Source organism: Apteryx mantelli, chromosome 11, assembly GCF_036417845.1.
Source record: "Apteryx mantelli isolate bAptMan1 chromosome 11, bAptMan1.hap1, whole genome shotgun sequence".
Lineage (NCBI taxonomy): Eukaryota > Metazoa > Chordata > Aves > Apterygiformes > Apterygidae > Apteryx > Apteryx mantelli.
In genome coordinates, this window is record NC_089988.1 from 21,956,227 (window position 1) to 21,972,182 (window position 15,956).

Genomic DNA, 15,956 nt, shown 5'->3' on the forward strand with positions numbered 1-15,956 from the left:
CAGCTTCCCACCACCATCTCCATACTCTCAGCATCTCTGCACCTTCCTCATGGGGCTCTCAGATATCACAGAGCTGCTATGAGGCAGCAGTGCCTTTCCAAAGGGCAGGATACCACATGGAAACGGTCAACGGACTATCAGGAGTGAAGATGTGTACGCCTTATCGGAGATTCAGCTCATTTCCCAGCCCCACAGACCGCATTTCCTGGAGTGCAATAGGTTAGAAGGGGCCTATAGCAACCTCATTCCCATGCAGACCCCTCTGTTCCACAACTTGCAGCATCGGTGTCTGAACTGCAGCTGAAAACCCCCAACCCGTGAAAGCCCGAGAGCAAGAACAGGAGCAGCATGGCCAGGAGGGGAAACAAGGAGCAACACCATGATCCTGCTGCCAAGCGAGGCAAGGAGAGAGACAGAGAGGCATTCTGGAAAGCCTTCCCCTTACCCAGCTGGACATGCCACCTCGCAGACGGCAACATTGCAGGAGAGTCGCTCTCAGCTCCTTTGTCAGGCAGCATGAAATGGGTCCATGGCAGGAGAGATGCCCCTCTCCTCTGTCGGAGGTCTGGCTGCAGAGGAGGTGGCTCATGCCCTGCAGTTCCCTCTCATTCCCTGCCCATCCCTGCTGCCTGGAACTGTCCCTGCTGGCAGCTCTTTCTCTGTCACAACATCTTCTCCCTGTCAGTGCTCACAGACACCATCCCGCATGCTGGGTGCTCACTTCTGCCCTGCAGAAACCTCCCGGATCAGGGCACTGTCTACAGGCATCTCTGTGCATGCACGTCCTAAGGAGCAGGTCACAAAACTCCTATGAGGCCACAACGTGATGGTGATGTTGATGCTGTCTTTAGACTAAGGTGGAGAAGAAGCATCTTTCTGAGGTTTCTCACTGACCTATTAATGTCTGAGAGTGAAGGTTTAGGACTCCCACTTCCTTCACAAAATAGAAAGCCTGTTCATTCATTCTCCCTGCCAAATGTAGGAACCTGAAAGTGCAGACACCTGAAGGAAAGCTCCTTCCCTTTCAAGAAGCCCTTCTCTTGATCTCCTCCTGAAAAAAACCCTTGCACATATCCTGCGCTTCAGCTAGAGCTGTGAGCAGCCGTGACCCACGCAGCACCCTCTCAGCAGGAGAATGAACCTGCCCTGCCGGGGGTCGCTCCTTTCTCACAGAGTTTCTCCCCGTAGTGCTGTGGGGAGCTCCCCAGGCAGGCTGAGGGCTGACCATCGCTGGCAGCACAGTCACTGCCCCAGGCACACAGCACCCTGGGGTGCACAGACACTGCTCTGAATCACACCCCTGCGCAGACCTGTGTGTGCTCCCTGGTTTCACACCCTGCAGGCACCCCTGGCAGAATGGAGCTACACGCCCTATCCCTGTGATGGTGTGTCAAGGAATCCCTGCTCTGAAGCATCTCCTCCTCTGCCTATGCACTGGAAGAGCTGGGAGAGCGATCCTTAAAAAGCCTATCAGTTATAGGATGGGATGGGTTCAGAAGACCTGTCCAGGAACCTCAGTAGCATTGCCCTGCAGCCGGAGACTTAACGTGTCAAGGGCTGTGAAGATTTCTCCCACAAGGAGCTCTCCTCTGGCCTCCCACTCCACACTGCCTTGCACTTCTCTCTGCCTTGTCTCCTCTCATGTCAGCAGCAGCAGGCAGTGCCCAGAGCCCTGCTGCTCTTTGCAGAGGAGCTGCTCCTGCACACAGCTGTCTCTGGGCAGCGCTGCCCGCTTGCCATAAACTCCCTCCATTCCTGGAGCCTGTCCCCATGCTGGAACAGAGGCCCAGCTGAGCTCATGAATTTCTCTGTCTCTTGTGCTCCCTCCTCCTGGGAAATGTTCACTCCAATAAACTAAAATAATCACTGATGGGCCCTCACTAAGCACTGAAGGAAGACTGATTCCAGCACTAAGGATTGTTTCATCAGAGGAGGGTTATCTGCAAGAGGTGGAAATGTCCCACTCTGGAAACCCCTATTCTCATCTCTTAACTAGGCAGGACATGTAGAAAGAAGCAAGAAGGGAGCTGATTGACACCTGGTTCAGGTGCTGACTCAGATTAGTCAATGTGGGCACCTCATTCTGGTTTGGATGGTCCTGGACTGGAGGGGGATTCAGATCCCTCCCATGAACTCCACAAACACACAGCAGGTGGGATTCCCCTTCCCAAGCTGAAGTGAGCATAACATAGATGTCTGCACACGAGCTCCTTGTCTAAGCTCTGGCTATAATCACTGGAGATGGAGGGTGGGAGTCAGTTGCTCACACACAAACACCTGGTGACATTGGAAGAGACAGAGGTGGTCCCAGGCATGTGCCAGTGTCTGCTTGCTCTCATGGAGCAACTGGGAGACCCACATCCTTCTAGAACATGAGTTGGGGGCCAGCTGGAGAATTCCCTTGGCCATCTCAAATGACACTAGATACCCACTACTGTTAGAGCACCCCTCACTATGATGCTGAGACACATGGAGATGCCTACAGTGCAAACTGCTAATGGAATTCAGTGCAGACACTTGATTTAATGACATAGAAAAAGGCTGGCAGGGCCATGTCAGATGCCTGCGGTTTCTAGCACAACTGCATGGATGGGACCTATGGGAAAACCATGCCCCTTTGGAGTGGTTGCTGGGCAGACAACACAGGTTATCTCAGGCTTTCTACCTGTGCCCAGACAACTGAATCCCACCACTGCCTTTAGGGAAAGTCTTTCCCATCTGCTTCCAAGTGTACTGCATAAATGGGAGGCACATCACACCAAGGTCTCTGCTCTAGTCTCTGCACTCTCAAAACCTTCTTGCTCTTCTCTGCCTGAATCTCTTCTCACATCTGGACGACATGAACTGGGACTGGGCTAATGATGACCTCAGGGTGCCTGGATCACAGGCTGCCCAGGCCCAGGGACTTCTTCAGTGGCACCTTGTCCTGCCTGGAGATCGCTTCACCCCTGTCACAGGCACCATGGTGCTACAAATCAGCTCAGGCAGCAAACCCCTCTCCTGGCATTCCTGCACAGTCCAGCTCTGTTTTTCGCTGGCCTTGGGCACTGAAGGCTTTGCTCTCTCAGTGGGAACCTCCTTGCACCATTACATTGCCACCTGCTGTCTATGCCAGCATGGCTCTGCTCTGAAGTGGGGCCATTGCACACAGTGTCTTTGGCTCTTGGTAACAGGTTTCACCACAACCAGTCTGCTCTCTGTGCCACAGCTGATGCTCTGCAACCCTAATATATGCAAATGCATGCAGCCTGGGGTAGAAGCAGGATCAGATGGAGATGTACAAGCTTTCGCAGGTGTGAAACATCACTGGAATGATTGAGATGTGGTGGGATCACTCACATGACTGGAGGGCAATGCTTGTGGGGTACAATGTCTTCAGGAGAGACTGTCAGAGAAGCTGAGGAGGGAGGATGTCTTTTGTGTGAAGGGGCAGCTTGGATGTGTGGTAAATGTCCTTTACCTAGACTTTAGCAATGTATTTGACACTGTCTCCCACAATATTCTTGCATGCACGTTACAACGTTACAGTCTAAAAGAGCAGACAAGCGGATGGGTAAAAAGCTGCTTGGTGACCAGAGGCTCTGAGGGCAGTGGTGAATGGGTAATATTCTTCCTGGAGGCCAGGGAGAAGTAGACCACCTGAGGTTCTCTCCAGGAACTTGTCCTGTTCATCATCTGTATTAGTTACACGCAGGTGGCAACACTCATCATGCTTGCAGATGACCCCAAACAGAAGGCGAGGGTTCCAGTCCCATGTTTGAGGGCTACCATTCAGAGGGACCTAGACAGGCAGGAGGAATGAGCTGTCAGCAACCTCATGGAATTCAACAAGGACAAATGCCAGGGCTTGCACCTGCCATAAACCAACACCCCACTGTGTCACAGGCTGGGGCCTGAGGGCCTGGGGAGCAGCTCTGTGGAAAAGGACGTGAGGGTGCTGGGGGACAGGAGGCAAAACATGAGCCAGCAGCGTTCCCTGGCAGCAAAGAAGGCCAGAAGCATCGTGGGTTGTATGAGCAGGAGCACAGGCAGGAGGTGGAGGGAAATGGTGATCGCCTTCTAGTCAGTATTCATTAAACCACATGTAGAACACCGCATCCAGGTTTGGGTTCCCAGAAAAAAGAAAGAGGTTGATAACTAGGAGAGAGTTTGGCCGAGGGCCTTTGCAGTACTTGAAGAACTGGAGCACTTGTTCTGTGAGGAAATGGGGCTGGTACACTGTGGAGAAGAGATGGCTTTGGAGGGATCTCATAGCACCCTTCCAATGACTGTGAGGAGGTCCTCAAGAAGATGGAGCCAGGCTCTTCACCAGGGTGCAAGAGACCATGGGCATAATTTGGAAGAAGAGACGTTAGTGCAGGAGATAAGGGAAAGCTTTTCCACTACAAGGATGGTCAAGCTTTGGAAGTGGTTGCCCAGAGAGGCTGTGCAGTTTCCTCCCTTGCAGGTTTCCAAGACCACACTGGATGAAGCCCAGAGCAACCTGCTCTGACCCCAGAGCTGACCCTGCTGTGAGTGAGGAGATTGGCCTACAGAACTCCTGAGGTCCCTTCCACCCTGAAGGAGTTTGTGATACATCCCATGCTCGATCTTCTCTTGTGGACGTCAGGGAAAGCACGCAGGTGCCCTGTGACAGTGGAAGCAGGCCAGCTTTCTTGTCCTCCTCCACTCAGAATTATTCAGATGCAGGGCTTCTTGGCAGGAATCTCCAAGACAGACACGATCAGTCCTGGGCTTCACTTTTAATATGCTTGCTTTTTTTCTTCCATGTCTTCTAAGTCTGTCCCTTTTACCACCCTGATCCTGTCGTATACAACCCACCCCACCCCTGCTCATCCTGAACTCATTGGCACTGGTTTGGTTAGTTTCGTTCGTTACCTGTTTTTTTTTTTTTTTTTTTTTTTAATTTGGACAACAGATACCTCATGAAGATTTACAAGAGAAGTGTCAAGTCCTGTGCCTAGGTGGAAATAAACCCATCCATGAGGAGAGGTTAAGGGGCTTTGTTTCCTTTAGCCTGCTGAAGTGGAGGCAAAGGGCAGTAGAGTAGGAGCCTGTGACTGCTCGAAGGGTTGTTTCAGAGATGATGGAGCTTTTCTTAGTATCGGGAAACAGCATGTGAAAGAGAAGGATCCACAAACTGCATCTTGAGACGTTCAGACTGGAGTTCAGGTCAAAAGAATGTCACTCCTAGGGCAGTGCTCAGGTGCAACAGGTCACCCAGAGGGAGTCTGTGATCAACTCCTGGCTTTGTGTTTCAAGGAAAAGCAAGTGAGGACAGGAAGACATCAGGAGAGGTGGGGAGATCGCGGGGTGAGAGCAAGGTGGGGAAGCAGCTTGGGTGTGTACAGTCTGCAGGGAAAGAGGCACAGGCATGGGAAAGCATAGGACAGCCTGTGGTGGAGATGGCCGAGGGCACTGCCAAGGCTGAAAGCTCCCAACACAGCTAGGTTTTGTCCTTTTGGCCATGGCTGTTGTCTCTGCCACTGAGGCCTATGAGGAGATGCTGTTTCCTTAAAGCACTGTGGCCCTGCTGCCTCCTTGTCCCTTGGGAGCCCAGCAGGTGCCATATCATAGTCCTGAACTTAGTGTTGTGCACCCCATGTGCACACTGCCCACAAGAAGAGCCCTGAGCAATGCATGATGGAAAGCATCAGCCTTCCCAGGGGCTGGCTGTCAGGGCCTGATCATTCTGCTTGATAACACACACCAAGGTTGACTTGGCATCACAGACACCCTCACATTGCCTTTGCCTACCTGCAATCAGGGCCTCCAACTTTCGGCTCTAATCAGCCCCTGGGGAGCCTTTGTTGGTAATGGCCCTCAGTTGGACTCATTATCTTTCCAAGAAACTTTGGATTTGCTTCTTGAGAGGTTTGTTCAGCCTCTTCTCAGCATCTGAGGTTCATGGGCTTAGCACCAAATACACCGAGGGGTCATTAACATGCAAAAAAAAACCCAAAGGAGCCATGCCTCTTTCCATAATTTTCTTCAGCTCTTTAATTCTTGTGTCGCTAATTGGAAAGTTTGTAGCAGTGTATTTAGAAGAGAAGGAGGTCAATGAGCACCTGAAAAAGAAAGACGTCTGCTTCTTAAGCTTTCTTGATTCTTCAGTTTGCAGAATAAGTCATACCCACTTTCCCCAATTCATACTGGCCCACAGTGTCTCCTAATGAAGTCTGGACATGTAGGCAAAGCAGTATTTTTGATAGGAGGCCTGTATGGAGAACCTTCCTCCCCAGCTCCCCAGCCCTGCCATTGCCCTCAGCAGCCACTGGGGACTTCACATCACTCTTGTGAAAATCGAACCTTTTGCCACTCAAGGCTGTAGCTGAATGGTACAGCTCATGTGCACCAATTCCCACCTGCTTTCCTTCGAGAACTAGCAGCAGACAGACACAGAAGGGTTTGTCTTAATAGCAAACAAAGAAATTATAATTTGGAACAGTTTAATAAAAGATACAAAAAAGCACTCCTCAACATTGTGGTAAGTCCACACTGCCTCCAGTGAGGTCCACTGCCCACAAGGCATAACCTTCCTTGAAATGTTTTCCACACATAGATAGGAAAGGATAGACAAGAAACACAACAAAGGAAGTGGCTAAAGAGACAAGGAGACTTCTGAAAGACGAGGCAAGCTTCAGACTCCCAGAAGACCTCCCAGAGAGGTATCTGAAAGGATAAAAAGCAAGGGGAAAAGGAAAACTGGGAAACTATGGAAAGTGCATATGCCCAGAGAGTCTGATGCAAAGATGCCTTTAGAAATGATTAATTTAATCAGGACATGTGGAAATATGTGAGAGATGACTGAGATCACATCACAGACTAATAGAACTGATGAGGTGTCCCCAGACCAGTGCTTTAATCCTGGGTCTTAATGACTGAGAAATCTTTAGAGCCAGAGCAGATCGAAGTCCCATCTCGGACTCACAGGTTACAGGGCATCAGCAGGGCTGTACTGGCTGCAGCGAGGGAATCACTGCCCAGGGCATGAGCAGATCCCCCTCTGTCCTCCCCTCTCTCTTCACACCCTGGAATAGAGATTGTGTTTCCCATGTTGTTCCTCTCTGCTGGGCTGTATCCCCAGCTGGAGGGGACGCAGGCTTCACCCTGGGGAAATGCAGGAGAGCCCAGTCTCATCTAGAGGAGCAGGGTCCCACTACACCTGCTGGGTGGCCAGGAATGCAGGCTGCAGACACCACTCTGTTCCACACACACCTCCTGGCTGGGGCTGCAGGGTGCCCAGCAACAAGGCAGGCATGCCTGGGGATCTGGTGCCATTGGGGTGGTGGCCTTTGGACCAGCCTCTGTCTGCAAGGGACTCAGGAGCTTCTCTGCCTCCATGTTAGTGGCAAAGTTTGTGTCCCAGCTTCTTCTCTGTGGAGAGCTGAGGATTTCATTCTCGGGAGAAGAAGGAAACCCTTTTGTCCATGGGACTTGTAGCACCCTGTCAACCCTCTACTGACTTCTCCTTCACTATCATCCCCAGAAGTCCTTTGACAGGGGCATTTTTTGGTTTCTGACCCTTTATCTGACTCTCGTTTGAGCAGCACATTGCAGTAAAGGACTCCTGTGGTCCATTCAACCTGAATTATCCTGAACGCCTATGATCTCAGGGCCCATTTCAAGCAGAGAGCAAATGTCTCTGGGACAGGAGTCCTTTGTGCTTTATGTGACCATCTAAAAGAAGGCAGGTGATCACCTTCTCCTTTCTATTGTCTGTAAGGGCAGCCTAGGAGGCACTGCCTCAGGCATAGCTACATTACAATGGAAATTCATTGCATCCACCTTTAACCACCTGAAAGGCCATTGCCTGGATCCCCTCAGGGGTGAGGGGAGAAGATCAAGTTTTTCTGCAGTGTGATTTCTGTACCTCTGTAGTTTGCACCTCTAAGTAGATGTTGCCATCCTCCCCTTGGTTTCTTGCCTGAAGCTCAGGCTGGATGGGGATGTGAATGTGGAGGTTGGCCGTCACTGTAGTGACCATGAGATGGTGGAGAAGTAAGAGGAATAACAGAGTCACCTCCCTGGAGTGCAGAAGAGAGTGCTTCATCCTGTTTAGGGTGGAATTAGGCAAGCCAAAGCTCAGCTGGAGCTGGAGCTGGAGCTGGATCTAGGAAGGGATGGGGAGGGTAACCTGAAGGACTTCTGTAAGGACGTTGGCAGCACAAGGCAGCCAGACAAGGAAAATGTGGTCTCCCTGCTCAGTGGGGCAGGGGAAGTAGTGACAAAGAGAGGGGAAAGGCTGAGGAGGTCATTGCCTCTTTTACCTTGTCTTTTCCTGGTCCTGTCTACTGCCAGGCTTCCCTGGCCCCCAAGTCCTTTGGCAGCATCTGTGTTAGCAAAGCCTCACCCATGGTAGAGGACAATGCATCTGGGGAGGACTTTTGCCCAGTGGGAATACACAAGTCCATGGGACCAGATGGGAAACACCCCAGGGTGCAGGGAGAGGTGGCTGGAGTCACTGCAACGCTGCTCCCAATTCTCTGTGAAATGTCAGGGTAATCAGGGCAGTTCCTGATGACTGGGAAAAGGCAGAAATTGTACCCATTTTGCAGAAGGGCAAGAGGGAGGATCTGGGGAATAACAGGCTGGTCCTCTTCATCTCAGTCCCTGGGAAGGTGATGGAGCAAATCCTCCTGGAAACCATCTCCAAGCATAGGAAGGAGAAGGCCTGGAAGAGGCAGCATGCGTTCACCAAGGGGAAATGGAAACCATGCCTGACCAACCCAATTGCCTTCTACCATCAGATGAATGCCTGTGTGCACAATGAAAAGGGAGTGTGGCGAGATGTTTTAGGGACTCTTTTAAAACATCATGGTAACACAGGTATGTTGAGATTTGTGTAAATTTGGCCATCCAGAAGCAGAGCATTTCCTTGAAGCTGGTCACCCTGCTTTCCTCACCAGTTGAGAGAGCCTGACACCGCAGAGTGCGATGTGCTCTGCGCAAAGAGTGAAGAGTGGCATGGACAGCTGTGGGCAGGGTGTGGTTTTCTGAGCCCTGGGCTCTGTGTGAGACACAAAAATATTTTGTTTAATGGTGTAAGGCTGATTATAACAGAAATGTTTAGAAAATGAATTAAAAATGAAACACGAAAGAAATTAAGAAATAGATTGAAAGCAAAGAATTTTTTTTTATCCTTTCCAGCTTTTATTTTTTTTGTGTTCCTATTATCTTTCTTGAGTCATTTATTTATTTTTTCTTAATATAGTGGTCTTTCAGGGGAATGCTGTGTTTTTTCTTTTTTTTAAAAAAAAGGAAAGAGATTTTCAGAGCTGGGGTGGGATGCAGTCACAGGGTGATGGACAGCTGGTGCCTTTGCAGGTGCCCTGGTCCCCTCTGCCCAGCCTCCCTCTGCAGCTCCAAGGGGCTCCAGTGTCCCACAGGTCCCCTGTGAGAGCTGCCAGGCCCAGGCAGGTCCCTCAGAGACACCGGGGCCTCTCCAAGTGCCCCTGGGTGCTTGTGGTTGGACACCTGAGCTCTGCCTGGAAAGGTGAAGAACTGTTTTCAACATGTCAAAAATAGGAGCACACTTTCATCAGCACAAAAGGTTGGTTAATTTTTAATGTCAATGTTTTCCTATGATGAAAGAGTGGAAATCTTCAGGAAGGGTGTTAGTCTCGGGAGAAGAAATATCGATCTGCCCATTAACTTGCATTACCACTGCTCTGTCTCTTATGCTGTGGGTTTAATCTCAGTAACCTTTCACATATTTCCATATATCCTGCTTAATTGATCATTTCTAAAGTCATCTTTGCATCAGACTCCCTGGGCATGTGCACAGCTGAGGATTGTGTTTTCTTTCTTATGACACTGGATCAAGATTATTTTTGTTTGTCTGCAATTAAGACAAACCCTTCTGCGCCTGTTTGCAGCTAGTTCTCTAAGGAAAGCAGGTGGGAATTGGTGCACACGAGCTGTACCATTCAGCTACAGCCTTGAGTGGCAAAAGGTTTGATTTTCACAAGAGTGATCTGAAGTCCCCAGTGGTTGATGAGAAAACTGGTAGGGCTGGGAAGGTGGGAGGAATATTTTCCATGGATGTCTGACATCAAGGATGCTACTTTTTCTACATGTTCCGACATCATTAGGAGACACTCTGGATCCATATCAGTTGGAGAAAGTGGATATCACCCTAATTTGAAAGCTGAAAACTAAGGAAAACTTCAAAAGCAGAAATCCTTTTTTTTTTCTTTTTTGTGCTCATTGAAATCTTCCTCTTTTAAATACACTCCTGAAACCTCCCAATTAGCCACACAAGAATTGAAGAAAATTATGGAAAGAGGCCTGGCTCCTTAGGGTTTTTTGCATATTAATGACCCCTCAAATATATTTGGTGCTGAGCCCATGAACCTCAGGTGCTGAGACTGAACAAACCTCTCAAGAAAGTCAGAAGAAAATCCCCAAGTTTCTTGGAGCGTTAATGGGTCCCACTGAGGGCCATTACCAAGAAAGGCTCCCCAGGGGCTGATTAGAGCAGAAAGTTGGAAGCCCTGATTGCAGGTAGGCAAAGGCGATGTGAGGGTGGCTGTGATGCCAAGTCAACCTTGATGTGTGTTATCAAGCAGAGTGACCAGGCCCTGACAGCCAGCTCCTGGGTAGGGTGATGCTTTCCATCCCGCATTGCTCAGGTCTCTTCCTGGGGCCAGTGTGAGGTGAGGGTGCAAAATGCCGAGTGCAGGACAACATTACAACACCTCCTGGGATCCCCGGGGGTGAGGAGGCAACAAGGCCCAGTGGTGTAAGGAAGCATCATCTTCTTGCAGGCCCCGGTGGCAGACGCACCAGCCATAGCAAAAGGAAAAAAAATCCTCAGTTCTTTTGGAGGCTTTTAGCCTTGACAGTGCCCTCCGTCGTCTCCACACAGGCTGTCCTTAGCTGTCACAAACCTGCACCTGTATCACTGCAGGCTGTACACACCCAACCTCCTTCCCCACCATGCTCTCACTGCAGGATCTCCCCACCTTTACTGAAATCCCTCAGTCCTTGTTGGTGACTCCTTGAAAAACAAAGCCGGGGCTGATCACAGACTCCCTCTGGGTGTCCAGTTGCACCACAGCACTACCTTACAAGTGACATCCTTTTAACATGAAGTTCAGTCTGAATGTTTCAAAATGCAGTTTGTGGCTCTTTCTCCTTTGCATGCTGTTTCCCACTGCCAAGAAAAGCTCCCTCATCTCTGAAACCACTCTTCAAGCAGTCAGAGGTGACTACCATATTGGCCTTAGCCTTCACTTCAGCAGGCTAAAGAAGCCCAGGTTCCTCAGCCTCTCTGTATGGGCCATGTGCTTCAGGTCCCCAACCCCATCTGGGCAGACCTCCCCTGGACCCTCTCCAGTTGCTCCCCATTCCTCCAGCACTGGGTACCCCACACTGGGACACATTGTTCCAGACATGACCACACCAGTGCTGAGTGGAGGGAGTTAAGAACTGCCCTTGCCTGGGTGGCCAGGCTCTTCCTAATGCAGTCCTATATGCAGCTGGCCTCATTTGTGGTGAGCATGCACCACACGCTCATATGGCATCCCCCGTAATGTCCAGGACCTTCACCTTGGGGTCCCTCCTCTGCCGGTCAAGTCTCTGCCTGTCCTGATGCATGGGTTGTCCTGCCCTGCTGATGAGCCTTTCAAACAGGACAGGATGTGGAGTATACCCCTGCATACCCCACCTTTACCTGGCTTCCTGGTAAAGCATGACCCATTCATGAAAACCCTCTGACCTTGATCATCCAAACAACTTTTTGCCCATCTGGATGTCTAGTGGACATCCACTACTCTCCTCTCCTCCACAAGTACTCATCTTTTATCACAGAAGGAAATCAGATGGTTCAGGAATAATTTACTTTGGGTAAATCCATGCTGACTGTTCCCAGTCACCTTCATGATGTGCCCAGAACTGTGATCTGAGAGGACTGGCTCATGACACACTCCTCACCAACGTGAGGCTGAACAGCCTGCAGCTCCGCAGGTTGTCCATGTGGCTATCTTTGAAGGTGGACACAACATATTCCTTCTGCTGCTCATTGGGACCTCCGCTGATCTCCACAACCTTTCAAAGATGACAGCAAGCAGCCCTGCTGTCACAGCAGCTAGCTCTGATGCCAGCCATCCAATCCCATAGACTTGTATGGGTTGAGCTCCAGAGACTTAGGCACTGCAGGCTGGTTTTCTCCTTAGCAGTCCTGACTCTAGGCACAACAGCTCAGGAGAGCTTGCTGGTGAAGACTGAAGCCAGGGAGGACTTGACTTCCCCAAACTTATCTGCATTCACTTTTGCTAGAATCCCTGCCCCAGTCAGCAGTGACACCACATTTCCTTTTTTATTCTTCTACTGTTACTGAAGCAGCAGCAGCTCTTCTTCCTGTCCTTCACATCCCCTGCAAGTGTCTCTGTCCCAGGGGACCTATGGCTTCCTTAACACCATCCCTACTTTGCTGGACAATATCTCTAAATTCCTCCTTTGCAGCCTCTGCCTTCCTCCCCTTTCTGTATGCTGCCTTATTGCCCTGGAGCTCATGTGGGAGCTCCCTGTTTAGCCAAGCTGGGGTCCAGAGGTGTCTGCTAATTCTACAAACTGTTCATAAGGAGCATTCTTGTGCTTGATGGGTGCTTAATGACCTGCTGGCTTTCCTGAGCTCCTCTGCCCTTCAGAGTTGCCTCCCTTTGCCCATCCCATGGAAGAGCTCCATACATCCAAGTTACCCCTTCACACATAGGACATCCCCCTCCTCATCTTCCCTGGCTGTCTCTCCTGAAGAACTTGCACCCTGCCATTGAAGGACTCCATCATGCGACTGATCCCACCACATCTCAGTTATTGCAACCATGGGGCAGTCCCGGGACAGGCTCCATATGTTTGCATATATTTTGGCTTCAGCACCTCAGCTGTGGTGCTGAATGAAGATTTGTCACAGGGAAAACTTTTAGCAAGGACCTCAGGAATACAAAGGCTTTGATTGCAAGTGGTGACATGCTGGCCTAGACAGCAGGTGGCAATGTAATGGTGAAAGGAGATTTCCACTAAGAGAGCAAAGCCTGCAGTGTCCAAGGCCAGCGAGAAACAGAGCTGGGCCACAAAGGGGTGGCAGGAGAGGGGTTTCCTGCCTGAACTGACTCTGCAGCACCTTGGTGCCTGTGACAGGCTTGAACCAATCTCCAGGCAGGACAAGGTGCCACTGAAGAGGTCCCTGGTTCTGTGATCCAGCCACCCTGAGGACATCATTAGCCCAGTCCCTGTTCACATCATCTAGGGGGCGGAGGGGGAGGGGGAGGGTTGAGAAGAGGTTCAGAGGGCAGGGAGCAAGAAGGGTCTGAGAGTGCAGATGCTGGAGTGGAGACCTTGGTGTGATGTGCCTCCCATTTGTGCAGCATGCTTGGATGTAGATGGGATGGACTTTGCCTAAAGGCAGTGGTGGGATTCAGTTGTTTGGGTACAGGTAGATAATCCAAGATGCCCTAGGGCACTTGCCCAGTGCTACTCCAAAGCCCATGGCTTTCCTGGAGGTCCCATGCTGGAACTACTAGAAACATGTGGTTTTGCTGGACACCCCAGGCACTTGACATGGCCCTGCAGGCCTATTTCTATGTCATTAAATCACGTGTCTGCACTGAATTACATTAGCTGTTTGTAACATTGGGATCTTCATATGTCTCAGCTTCATAGTGAGAGGAACACTAGTTGTAGAAGGCATCTAGGGTCATTTCAGATGGCCAAGGGAAATTCTCCACCTGGCCCCTAGCTGATGCTCCATAAGGACGTGGGTTTCCCAGTTGCTCCATCAGAGCAAGAAGACACTGGCACATGCCTTGGACCACCTCTGTCTCTTCCAAGGTCACCAGGTGTTTGCATGTGAGCAACTGACTCCCACCCTCCATCTAAAGCGATTATAACCGGAGCTTAGGCAAGGAGCTCCCATGCAGACATCTATGTTGTGCCCACTTCAGTTTTGGCAAGGGGAATCCCACCTCCTGTGTGTCTGTGGAGTTCACGGGAGTTAGCTGAATCCCATTGCATCCCAGGGGTTTCTAAACAGGCATGAGATGCCCAGATTGACTCATCTGCATCAAGACCTGAAGAATGGGAAAATGAACTGCCTTCCTGACCACTTCTAGGTGTCCTGCCTAGTTGAAACATGGGAATATGGATTTCCAAAGTGGGACATTTCCAGCTCCTGTAGATAACCATCCTCTGATGAAACAAGCAACAATGCTGTGACTGGTCTCTCTGCATTGTTTCTAGAGGGACCATCAGTGATTATTTTGTTTTACCTCAGTGAACATTTCTCAGGAGAAGGGAGCACAAGGGACAGAGAAATTCATGAGCTCAGCTGGGCCTCTGTACCTGAGTGGGGCCAGGCTCCTGGGATGGAGGGAGCTCCTGGCAACCGGGCAGCACTGCCCAAAGACAGCTGTGTGCAGGAGCAGCTCCTCTGCAAAGAGCAACAGGGCTCCAGGCTCTGTCTGCAATTGCTGACAGAAGATGAGAGAAGACAGGGACAAGTGAAAGGCCGTGTGGAGTGGGAGGAGAGAGGAGAGCTCCTTGTGGGAGAAATCTTCACAGCCCTTGACACGGTAAGTCTCTGGCTGTGGAGCAATGCTATAGAGGTTCCTGGAGGGCTCTTCTAAACCCAACCCATCCCATCAAATCCCATATCTGTTTTTTAAGGATGTCTCTCCTGGTTTTTCTTTTGCAGAGGAGGCAGAGACGCTTCAGAACAGGGATTTGCCTCCACATCATTAAAGGGACAGTGCATCCTGCTCCTTTTTCTTGGGGACAGCTGCAGGGGTGTGCAGCCAGTGTGTGCACACAGGTCTGTCCAGGGCTGTAATTCACAGTAGTGTCCTTGTGCTCCAGGGTGCTGTGTGCCTGGGGCAGTGACTGTGCCGCCTGCGAGGGTCAGCACTCAGCCTGCCTGGGGAGTTCCCTGCAGCACTGTGGGGAGAAGCTCTGGGTGGGAGGAGAGACGCCCTGGCAGGGCAGGTTCATTCTCTCCTGCTGTGAGGGTGCTGAATGGGTCATGGCTGCCCACAGCTCCAGCTCACTCCCAGAACATTTCTGGAGGAGACTTTCCAAAAGGAAGGTCAAGGCAGCAGATACATGAAAGGGAAGGAGCTGTCATGAGTCTGTGCTTTCACTTTGATTCTCTCTGGCTAGGGCGAAATGGGATTGGATCTGTCAGGTTTAGACAGGGGACTGAGACAGTGACACTGAGAGAGGAGCAGCTCTGGGAGGGACTCAGCAAATGCCTTCATGCACCCCTCAGCCTAAGGACAGAACCAGCATCACCTTTCCAGCCTCAGCAAGGTTTCTCTCCCCTGCTCCATAGCACCTCCAAACACGGAGGTGCCCTGGGCAGCGTCCTGCCCCTGGGAGGTTTCTGCAGGGCAGAGCTGAGCTCACAGCAGGTGGGATGGGGTGTGTGAGCACTGAGAGGGGAGAGACATGGGGACGGAGAAACAGTTCCCCACAGGGACGGCTCCAGGCAGCAGAGTCATGCTCAAAGTGTGAGAGGAAACTATCAACTCCAAGGCCTCCTCTCCTCTCCAAGCCAGCACAGCCCTCTGCTCTCAAGGCTGGGGGGTCCAGGGCAGGAGTCGTTTCCTCGCCTGAAAATCCCTTCAACACTATGAGTGGGTTAAATCTGACTGGAACTGTCAGTAATTTAAAATTTTAGTCCCCCGTTCCCATCTACGTAGTGCTGTAGGTCAGGGCTGACTCCTCTGGAGCCCATGGGCAGAGGCCCCTGCTCCGCATGGCAAAATCAGCCAGCACAAATCAGAGCTCAAGCCACAGAGATCAATGATGGTGCTACTGAGATGCGGAGAGGTAATGTGTGTGTGCTTGGTGTGTGTGTGGGGGGGGGGGAGGGTGTTATGAGAAAGCTTTGCTCAGAGAAGCCTGTTCTAACTTGTCAAAGTCTTTTCTTCCTTGGACAGTCACCCTGTGTCACAAAG

General features: G+C 50.9%; 1 pseudogene; it reads right to left on the minus strand.

Annotated features, from left to right (window-relative positions):
• Positions 1-11,919: 11,919 nt before the first annotated feature.
• Positions 11,920-15,956, minus strand: part of LOC136993021 (olfactory receptor 14C36-like) — a 35,022-nt pseudogene continuing 30,985 nt past the window's right edge.